This window comes from Leuresthes tenuis, unplaced genomic scaffold (assembly GCF_036924035.1).
Source record: "Leuresthes tenuis unplaced genomic scaffold, fLeuTen1.0.hap1 SCAF_14, whole genome shotgun sequence".
Taxonomy (NCBI): domain Eukaryota; kingdom Metazoa; phylum Chordata; class Actinopteri; order Atheriniformes; family Atherinopsidae; genus Leuresthes; species Leuresthes tenuis.
Window position 1 is genome coordinate 26,759,145 of NW_027325368.1, and position 8,807 is coordinate 26,767,951.

Genomic DNA, 8,807 nt, shown 5'->3' on the forward strand with positions numbered 1-8,807 from the left:
CAGATAACAGTGACTTTGGCTGCTGGAGCTGTGGAAACTGTTGACATGTGGCCGGGGCAAGCTGGCCTGTTGGCAGGCGACTGCTCTACATTCTGAGCTAGAGCTGCCAGTCAATCGCTTTGTGACATAGTGTGGGAAACAATCCGCTCATTTTAAACACACTGAAGACTGAAGACACTGCTCTGGAGACTGCTCAGCGGACTGCTCCGGGGTCTGCTCTGGGGAAGCTCAGGAGCCTGTTCTGGGGACTACTCAGAAGCCTACTCAGGGGACTGCTCTGGGGAAGCTCAGGAGCCTGTTCTGGGGACTACTCAGCAGCCTACTCAGGGGACAGCTCTGGGGAAGCTCAGGAGCCTGTTCTGGGGACTACTCAGCAGCCTACTCAGGGGACTGCTCTGGGGAACCTCAGGGGCCTGTTCTGGGGACTGCTCCGGGGACTTCTCTGGGGAAGCTCAGGGGACCGCTGAGGGGACTGCTCCAGGGGAAGCTCAAGGGACTGCTCTGGGGCCTGCTCAGCAGCCTACTCAGGGGACTGCTCTGGGGACTTCTCCGTGACCTAATCAGGAGACTGCTCCAGGGGAAGCTCAGGGGACTGCTCCGGAGCCTGCTCTGGGGACTGTTCCAGGGGAAGCTCAGGGGACTGCTCTGGAGCCTGCTCTGGGGAATGCTCCGGGGCCTACTCTGGGGACTGCTCCGGGGCCTGCTCTAGAGACTGCTCAGAAGCCTACTCAGGGGACTGCTCTGGGGACTTCTCCGTGGCCTGCTCTGGAGCATGCTCAGGTGACTGCTCGAGGGCCTGCTCTGGAGACTGCTCAGCGGACTGCTCCGGAGTTTGCTCTGGGGAAGCTCAGGAGCCTGTTCTGGGGACTGGTCTGGGGCCTGCTCTGGGGACTTCTCCGTGGCCTGCTCTGGAGCCTGCTCTGGGAACTTCTCCGTGGCCTACTCTGGGAACTGCTCCGGAGCCTGCTCAGGGGAAGCTCAGGGGGCTGCTCGAGGGCAGGCTCTGGACACTGCTCGGGGGCCTGCTCAGGTGACTGTTCAGGTGACTGCTCGAGGGCCTGCTCTGGAGACTGCTCAGCGGACTGCTCCGGGGTTTGCTCTGGGGAAGCTCAGGAGCCTGTTCCGGGGACCAGTCCCCTGGGGACTGCTTCGGGGCCTGCTCTGGGGACTGCTCCGGGGCCTGCTCTGGGGACTGCTCCGAGGACTGCTCTGGGGACTGCTCAGGAGCCTGCTCTAGGGCCTCCTCAGGGGAACCTCAGGGGCCTGCTCCGGGGAACCTCAGGGGCCTGCTCCGGGGAACCTCAGGGGCCTGCTCCGGGGAACCTCAGGGGCCTGTTCTGGGGACTACTCAGAAGCCTACTTAGGGGACAGCTCAGGGGACCGCTCAGGGGACTGCTCGAGGGCCTGCTCTGGAGACTGCTCAGGGGACTGCTCAAGAGCCTGCTCAAGGGCCTGCTCAGGAGCCTGCTCAGGGGACGGCTCAGGAGCCTGCTCAGGGGACTGCTCCGGGGCCTGTTCTGAGGACTGCTCAGCAACCTACTCAGGGGCCTGCCCAGGAGCCTGCTCCGGGGACTTCTCTGGGGAAGCTCAGGGGACCGCTGAGAGGACTGCTCCAGGGGAAGCTCAGGGGACTGCTCGGGAGCTTGCTCTGGGGACTGCTCATTAGCCTACTCAGGGGACTGCTCCGGGGACTGCTCGAGGGCCTGCTCTGGAGACTGCTCAGCAGACTGCTCCGGGGAAGCTCAGGAGCTACTACTCAGCAGCCTACTCAGGGGACGGCTCAGGGGACTGCTCTGGGGAAGCTCAAGGGGACTGCTCGAGGGCCTGCTCTGCAGACTGCTCAGGGGACTGCTCAAGAGCCAGCTGAGGGGACTGGTCAGGAGCCTGCTCTGGGGCCTCCTCAGGGGACTTCTCTGGGGACTGCTCTGGGGTGCTCCGGGCCTGCTCAGGGGAACCTCAGGGGACTGCTCAGGAGCCTTTTCTGGGGACTTCTCCGGGGCCTACTCAGGGGCCTGCTCCGGGGAAGCTCAGGAGCCTGTTCTGGGGACTACTCAGCAGCCTACTCAGGGGACTGCTCTGGGGAAGCTCAGGGGACTGCTCCGGGGCCTGCTCAGGGGACTGCTCCGCGGCCTGCTCAGGGGACTGCTCCGCGGCCTGCTCAGGGGACTGCTCCGGGGCCTGCTCAGGGGACTGCTCGGGAGCCTGCTTTGGGGCCTGCTTTGGGGACTGCTCCGGGGCCTGCTCAGGAGCCTGCTCCAGGGACTTCTCTGGGGAAGCTCAGGGGACTGCTCCGGGGCCTGCCCAGGTGACTGCTCGGGAGCCTGCCCAGGTGACTGCTCGGGAGCCTGCCCAGGTGACTGCTCGGGAGCCTGCTCAGGTGACTGCTCTGGAGCCTGCTTTGGGGCCTGCTTTGGGGACTGCTCCGGGGCCTGCTCAGGAGCCTGCTCCAGGGACTTCTCTGGGGAAGCTCAGGGACCGCTGAGAGGACTGCTCCAGGGGAAGCTCAGGGGACTGCTCGAGGGCCTGCTCTGGAGACTGCTCAGGGGACTGCTCAGGAGCCTGCTCTGGGGACTGCCTCGGGGCCTGCTCTGGGGACTGCCTCGGGGCCTGCTCTGGGGACTGCCTCGGGGCCTGCTCTGGGGACTGCCTCGGGGCCTGCTCTGGAGCTTGCTCCAGGGACTTCTCTGGGGAAGCTCAGGGGACTGCTCCGGGGCCTGCCCAGGTGACTGCTCGGGAGCCTGCCCAGGTGACTGCTCGGGAGCCTGCTCAGGTGACTGCTCGGGAGCCTGCTCAGGTGACTGCTCGGGAGCCTGCTCAGGTGACTGCTCAGCGGACTGCTCCGGGGCCTGCTCCGGGGCCTGCTCTGGGGACTGCTCCGGGGCCTGCTCTGGGGACTGCTCCGGGGCCTGCTCTGGGGACTGCTCCGGGGCCTGCTCTGGGGACTGCTCGAGGGCCTGCTCTGGAGACTGCTCAGCGGACTGCTCCGGGGTTTGCTCTGGGGAAGCTCAGGGGCTGTTCTGGGGACTACTCAGCAGCCTACTAAGGGGCCTGCTTTGGGAAGCTCAGGGGACTGCTCGGGAGCCTGCTCAGCAGCCTATTCAGGGGACTGCTCAGGAGCCTGCTCCGGGGCCTCCTCAGGGACTTCTCTGGGGAAGCTCAGGGGACTGCTCGAAGGCCTGCTCTGGAGACTGCTCTGGGGTGCTCTGGGGAACTTCAGGGGACTGCTCAGGAGCCTGCTCTGGGGACTTTCCGTGGCCTACTCTGGGGACTGCTCCAGAGCCTGCTCAGGGGAAGCTCAGGGGACTGCTCGAAGGCAGGTTCTGGAGACTGCTCGGGAGCCTGCCCAGGTGACTGCTCGGGAGCCTGCCCAGGTGACTGCCCGGGGTCTTGTTGGAAAAATTATATAGTTATACTATGACAGAAGAGTCCCTCCATCTGTTCACCTTCTATGATTCAAGCAAAAGAGTTTTGACTCTGGTACTAGTCTTTCCCATAATATTAACTGGTGAGAAGCACCTCTTATGTTCCTTCCCATAACAAGGAATGGGGAGAGAAGCACCTTTCCCCATAACATTGAATGTTCCTTCCCATAATAATGAATGGTGAGAAAAGCGCCTTTTCTCATAACATTGTGTGATCAGCAAGCATAAACAACATAAATAGCTGGAGCACCATTTGGTCGGGAGACAACTCTGAGCGGTCTTCCCGACAGGTTGAGTGGATTTGTGCGGACTTGTCTCTTTCTTGCAAGAAATAAATGTTTTGTGTTAATTAATCGTATCCAGCGACTCTGAGCCTAATTTTACAGAGAATTTTTCTAACAGGTCTGCTCTGGGGAAGCTCAGGAGCCTGTTCTGGGGACTACTCAGCAGCCTACTCAGGGGACTGCTCTGGGGAAGCTCAGGGGACTGCTCCGGGGCCTGCTCAGGGGACTGCTCGGGAGCCTGCTTTGGGGCCTGCTTTGGGGACTGCTTTGGGGACTGCTCCGGGGCCTGCTCAGGAGCCTGCTCCAGGGACTTCTCTGGGGAAGCTCAGGGGACTGCTCCGGGGCCTGCCCAGGTGACTGCTCGGGAGCCTGCCCTGGTGACTGCTCGGGAGCCTGCCCAGGTGACTGCTCGGGAGCCTGCCCAGGTGACTGCTCGGGAGCCTGCTTTGGGGCCTGCTTTGGGGACTGCTCCGGGGCCTGCTCAGGAGCCTGCTCCAGGGACTTCTCTGGGGAAGCTCAGGGACCGCTGAGAGGACTGCTCCAGGGGAAGCTCAGGGGACTGCTCAGAAGCCTGTTCGGGGGCCTGTTCTGGAGACTGCTTTGGGGACTGCTGGGGGGACCCTGGAGCTGGTTGTTAAAAGAACAATGCTGCACAAGCTGTTCATCAGCCTACCAACACTTCTACATCAAACAGTGATTAAAAAAATACTTCAGTCAGAGGCTTCTTCCTCTCCTCAGCAACAAACAGTACATGTTATTCCTGCCCACCGCAATGCCTCTGCATGACATTTTTAAAAATCTTTTTAAGCATAAAATCCCAAATTTTTCCTACCTAGGGATGAATAAAGTACTATTTCATTCAATGCAGCTTCCTTCCTGAACCTTGCAGGGTTGCAGCTGCTCGGTGTAACGAAAGAACATAAAGTACCAGGAACTGTGGCGTTTGAAAAAATACCCATGACAAGTGAAACAGCAACCCCATCCCCAGTGCAAAAGGTCATGTCACTGAGACGATTGTGTTTGAGGTGGTATCACCGAACCAAACGTAAACTGGCTGGAACCTTAGCTTAACTCTGCGCGACGTAAACATTAAATCATGAATGCAGCCCTACCCAATATCGTCAGGTGTCCGCGGTGTCGGCAGGTGTGTAGGACAGACCCACAGGCAATTATTAGGCTACACAGAAGCTATAAACGGTTAATCATGTCCGGTAGTCTTTAGATTCTCAAATTATAAGCAACATCTAATTGCTATTTCATCTTCTTCGGCCATAATATGTCGACGGTTACTCGAGGTTACAGGCGCTGTACCGCCGCCCGGTGGACTCAGTAGGCATAGCACATACACCACAGGTTTCCTCGGCTTATCTACCAGGATGACATCGTTTCATAGATGTAATTTGCATTATTTAATGCATATATGCAGCATAATTACAATAGACAGACAGAATGTTCATGTTCTAGGGACCTCTTAAAAGTCACCTCAGAACATTTTAAAATCATGTCAAGTGTCCTTTGTGTTGGTTGTTATTCAGTGACCACAAGCCATTGTTTCATGTGTGGATTATTTTTTTCGAGGATTAACCTAATAAGAAAAACAGAAAAAAATGGAAGAAATCACTGAAATATATGAAACTTTTTGTTCCATGCTGTGTTCAGGCATAAATTAACTCCTGATCCCACACAATTACTGATCTTTTGAACTATTTGTGTATTTCTGTGAATAGTTTTTAATAAAAGCTTATGTGATGAATTCTGCCATCTTTTTTCCTCATCTTTATGTTAGAATGGCTGCATGGTAGTTAGCTCTGTCTTCTCATAGTCAGAGGGTTCCTGGTTCAAATCCTTGATGGGGCCTTTCTGTGTTTGCATGTTCTCCCCTGGTTTTCTCTTGGTACTCCGGCTTCTTCCCACAGTCCAAAAACATGCATGTTTCGTTTGTGCATGGTTGTTTGTCTCATTTATCTCTGTGTGGCCCTGTGATGGCCTGATGACCTGTTCAGAGTGTATTCTGCCTCTCGTCTGGGATAACTACCAGTCCCAATGCGACCCTGAAATGGATTAAGTGGGTATAGAAAATGAATGGATGTAATATTATGACATCTACTCTAATGTGAGGAAATAGCCATGGTGGATCAGGACAGGAATTTCAAAAATTGCTTTGTAGACTTCAGTAGCTATGTTTCCATGGACAAATATTTCTTTTTTTTACTTAAATTATTCTGAGTAGAGATTAAAGACACTCTAAGAACTTCATTTTTAACTAGGAAGCATTTAAGCCCTCCTTTCATGTAGTCTACAACCAAGCAGAGAGTGAAAGTGGACTCAATTCACTCTGTGACCGATCAAGGAGTTTTCCTCATTGAATCAGTAGTTCAGGAATGGAGCATTGTAAAAATATTCAACCAGGATTTTAAACAACCCATAACTGTTCTGAGGTGTCAAACAACAAAAGAAATATTCATCAATGTTTCAAAAAGCCTAATGTGTGCACCAAACTTAAATCCTGTTTCTAAACTTTAGATATGCGCTTTCCACGTATTCTTTGCTTTAAGCCACGTTCCAAGATATTCAAACTCCTTAACTTTACCCATATTCGGCCCATATAATTCCAATGACTGTTTCTCGACATTTTCTTCCTCCTAGTGACAAAACAGAACTTAATTAGTGAGAACTTAAATCCCCGATCATAAACCCATCATTCAACTTTTGAAATAGCTTCATTACCCCTCATCAGTACAGTTTTATCATTCCTCCCTCTGTTCTGGATAGCTATATCATGAACAAACAAACAAAATCTGGTCAAAATTTCAGAAAATACAAAAAACGCTGAACTGATGAGTGAATGAAATTCCCTGTGGAATACTATTAACCATATTCAATTCTTCAGATAATTAAAACATTTAACTCTGAACTTTGGATCTAATGGGAAATTTAAAATCCAAATATATAATCTACCAACAATATTGATTCAATGAACAAGTCTTCTCTCCACAGTGAGTCTTAAGTGATTCTGTATCAAATAATGCAACAGCCATCCATTCTTCCATCATGAAAATATAGATTTTTCTATTTTATTACTCACTATTTTAACAGCATACATCAAAAACTGCTTTGATATGATGACAAATGATTTTTGAGTTCTAAAATGTTTCTTTATCTTAAGTCCAAATCCTCCAACTATTTACACAAATAAAAGGATAAAACAGCAAATCTGTACTTGCTAGTGTTGTTTGAATCTCTCCCAGGTTAAGCAAAAGTTAACATGAGAGCGGTTTTCTAGATCTTAAGCATTAATAACTCTCTCCAAAGTTTATACAAAAAAATCCTAGAATGATAATTTGCATTTAATACGAAATATGGTATAACTCAATTCATCTTCTAGTTATATCTAGATGTTATATCTAGTTATATAGTTCTTCTAGATGGTATTTCCTTGGCTTCTAGTTCTACAGTGAGGAACCTTGGAGTTATTTTTGACCAGAATTTATCATTTGACACACATATAAAACTGGTTTCTAGGACTGCCTTCTTTCACCTTCGTAATATTGCTAAAATCAGCAACATCCTGTCTCAGGGTGATGCAGAGAAACTAGTTCATGCATTTGTTACTTCAAGATTGGACTACTCTAATTCTTTATTATTGGGCTGTCCCACATATTCTCTGAAAAGCCTCCAGCTGATCCAAAATGCTGCAGCCAGAGTTCTGATGAGAACTAACAGGAGAGATCATGTTTCTCCAGTTTTAGCTTCTCTTCATTGGCTCCCTGTTAAATTCAGAATAGAATTTAAGATTCTTCTCCTCACATATAAAGCTCTTAATGACCGAGCTCCATCATATCTTAAAGATCTCATTGTAAGATATTTTCCTAACAGAGCACTTCGCTCCCAAACTGCAGGTTTACTTGTTGTTCCCAGAGTTTCTAAAAGTAGAATGGGAGGCAGAGCCTTCAGTTATCAGGCCCCTCTCTTGTGGAATAAGCTGCCAGTAAATGTCCGGGAAGCAGACACCCTTTCCACGGGAGATTGGACTGAAGACAAGTTTCGGTGCAATCTGTTGGTTTCCTTAGCTAGGATATTATTTTTTGAATTGGCTCTATATGAATTAATTGGATTATCATTACAATGAATTGAATTCCAATTGGCTTGAATTGGACTTTATTATTTAAGTGCCTTGAGATGACATTTGTTGTAATTTGGCGCTATATAAATAAAACATGAATTGAATTGAATTGAATCTTGACCTGTTGCTGTGTAATCATTAGCATGGATGGATAATTTGAGTTGATTTAGAGTTTTGGCAGCATGTAGAGCAGATCCCTCTCCATTATCTCTCAACAGTTCTGTTTCCTTTCTGTATGTAAATCATCTAGTTGGTTCCCAATATATATATTTGCTCTATCTACTTACTATATCAAGCATATCAGCCCTTTTCTTTATCTAATACAGGTATAATCTCTCCATCTTCCAAAACTGACACTTTCATATATTTCCTTTTCCCACTCATTTTCTGCACTGAATTGTATCTCACTTGTTATTGTAGAGTGAAAATCCCTCCAATAGCTCAATCTAACAAATTTCCTTGAGTGAGGTTTCTTCTTCAAAGACACCGTGCTGTATTTAGTTCTGTCTCTGCTTAAGTACATTCAGTGCTCCAGCACAGCTCCATTTTCCTTTTCCAGGTGTATTTCACATGACAATGCTTTCAGAAGGCACCATATCCCCACACTCCCCAGGCACTGTGAATGGCTGCCCACTGCTCCAGTGTATAGCATCTGTCTTTATGAGTGTGTGACCCTGTGCATGTGTGTTCAACAGGTGCAGACCTGTTGAAATTTCATGTGTAGGCATGACAAATAAACCTGATCTTAAAGCACCTATTTGTGACTTGGGTATCAGCCTTGACTTTATATCTTCAGCTTATTAGTAGTATATCTAATAGTCATTATCATTTACCGATATTAGATCTCATATTTACACTCCCATTCACAAGCACCAGCAGTATTTCTTGAAGTAAACGTAAGATAAGGAACCTGTATGCAAATACATATACATATGCATATACACACTATATCAATGCTTATTCCTCAACCGTTAGACT

At 50.0% G+C, this 8,807-nt stretch overlaps 1 protein-coding gene across 1 annotated transcript in view; it reads right to left on the reverse strand.

The window, feature by feature from the left end:
* LOC140268614 (dnaJ homolog subfamily B member 6-like) overlaps window positions 1–4,996 on the reverse strand; it is a 44,199-nt gene extending 39,203 nt beyond the window's left edge. Inside the window, exon 1 of the mRNA XM_072363547.1 lies at window positions 4,819–4,996. The gene's annotated coding sequence lies outside the window, so the exon portion shown is untranslated. The remainder of the gene's footprint in view (window positions 1–4,818) is intronic.
* Window positions 4,997–8,807: the final 3,811 nt, after the last annotated feature.